The following is a 1,656-nucleotide window of genomic DNA, read 5'->3' as shown; positions in this document are numbered from 1 at the left end:
CTACATATTTTACACAGTCATAAGCAGCCAAAAGGGATCTATTCTATTCAATTGCAAATGATCTAGATAAGACTGAGAATAAGATACTGCACGGGACATAGCAGAGTTGGTCAAGTTGAGTGGAGATGAGTTTGCTATTTGGCACAGCTTTTTGCATCAATAAAGCAAGTAAAAGGTGTGAAAGATAAAAAAAAGGGTGAAAGTGTGAAAAGTGAATTGGCCAAATTGAGGTGCATATAAAGTTTTTGCTTTCTTTCAATTCACTAATGGGGCTCATTTGAATCAGGTGAATTGAGTTCTGCTTTTGGAAACTGGGTTAAGAAGGGGTGCACCGGTCCTGGAGGTACTGCAATACCAGGTCAATGCGTGGAGTGGACAGAGCAAGATTTTTTCCATCTCCTTGTTCTAAAAATCCATTTAATATATGGTCCCCAGAGAGGGGACGTATCAGATATTAAACTGATAAGAACAGATTTAATTTTTTTTTTTTTCTGTTTATCAGTAGGACTTCAAAATAACAAAGGTGATCGCCTCCCGTTGCCTGGGAACCGTCCAGGCACAAGAGGGCTATGTGTCACCAGAAGGCGCACACACTTCCTCAAGGCCGGCAGACGTGCAATCCCAGGCACCTTCCAGTACCGACCAAGGTAGCGTCCTCCGAAACTACACTTGATCTTAGCCAAAAGGCCGAGAAGCTATAACCCGAATTGGTTACGGCCTTGAGTGGCACCCTGGCCTATACCGGACACATCTTAGGGAGAGGGAGACAAACCCACACCTACAGAAGACATTTTGTCACCCAAGCCAACCCTTGAAAAGGCTGTTTTGCAGAGCAAAAACAAGAAGAATGGTGCTTTTTGCAGCCGCCGCCCACTGCAATGAATCTGAATAACTCCTCCTTTTGGACACAAGCACCTCCCCTCCCCCTTGCAGTCTTTCCAATTCATGATACAAAAAGACGGACGGACAGGACAGGACAGGACAGGCTGCCTGACTTTCCGTCACTGCCACCCTTTGCCATCCTTGCCCGTAGAAAGCCCTTTCATCATCCCCAAACCCTAATCTTTTCCCTTCCCTTCCCAGATGCGTCTCACTCCCTTTCATTAGGAAGTGAGCGCAGCCTTTTCTCCGTTCTGCACATGCGCGACGTTAAACACAAATGCGCAGGCGTGCGTTCCATTACCCTCACTGCATTCCACTCCCATACAGGAAGTGGGCGCAGCTATTACTACGGTCGCACATAAAAGAACCCACGGCCACCACTGCACATAGCTGACTCCACCACAGGACACCCACTTCTACACCAACGCAGGTAAGACAGGATCGGCACCTCTATGCTCCCGTTACAATCAGGCTCAGTCACCATGTGATAACGCTCTCAACTCTTTAGTTGCAGGCTCCCCTTGCTTCACCTCCACTGGCTGTGCTGCCATTTCCTCTCCCACCTGGAAGGTATACTTTATTCCACTATTTTCCTGTTTCTCTCTTCCCCCTTTTCCCATAACCTACTTTTATCTGCATTTGTGGGGTATCTATATGCTATTTACATCATAGTTTTATTCATTAATATGGAAGGGAAGAGTGCCCATGAGAGTGTTGAACTGCGGAGAGCAAGAGATTAAGCTGCTCCGATTTGCCACCATTGATAAGCTGTTC

The 1,656-nt window shown here is 46.5% G+C and overlaps 1 pseudogene; it reads right to left on the bottom strand.

Annotated features, from left to right (window-relative positions):
* Positions 1-321: 321 nt before the first annotated feature.
* LOC142286650 (U2 spliceosomal RNA) lies at positions 322-528 on the bottom strand (annotated as a pseudogene).
* Positions 529-1,656: the final 1,128 nt, after the last annotated feature.

This window comes from Anomaloglossus baeobatrachus, unplaced genomic scaffold (assembly GCF_048569485.1).
Source record: "Anomaloglossus baeobatrachus isolate aAnoBae1 unplaced genomic scaffold, aAnoBae1.hap1 Scaffold_690, whole genome shotgun sequence".
Lineage (NCBI taxonomy): Eukaryota > Metazoa > Chordata > Amphibia > Anura > Aromobatidae > Anomaloglossus > Anomaloglossus baeobatrachus.
This window is presented reverse-complemented; position numbering and strand designations above follow the sequence as displayed.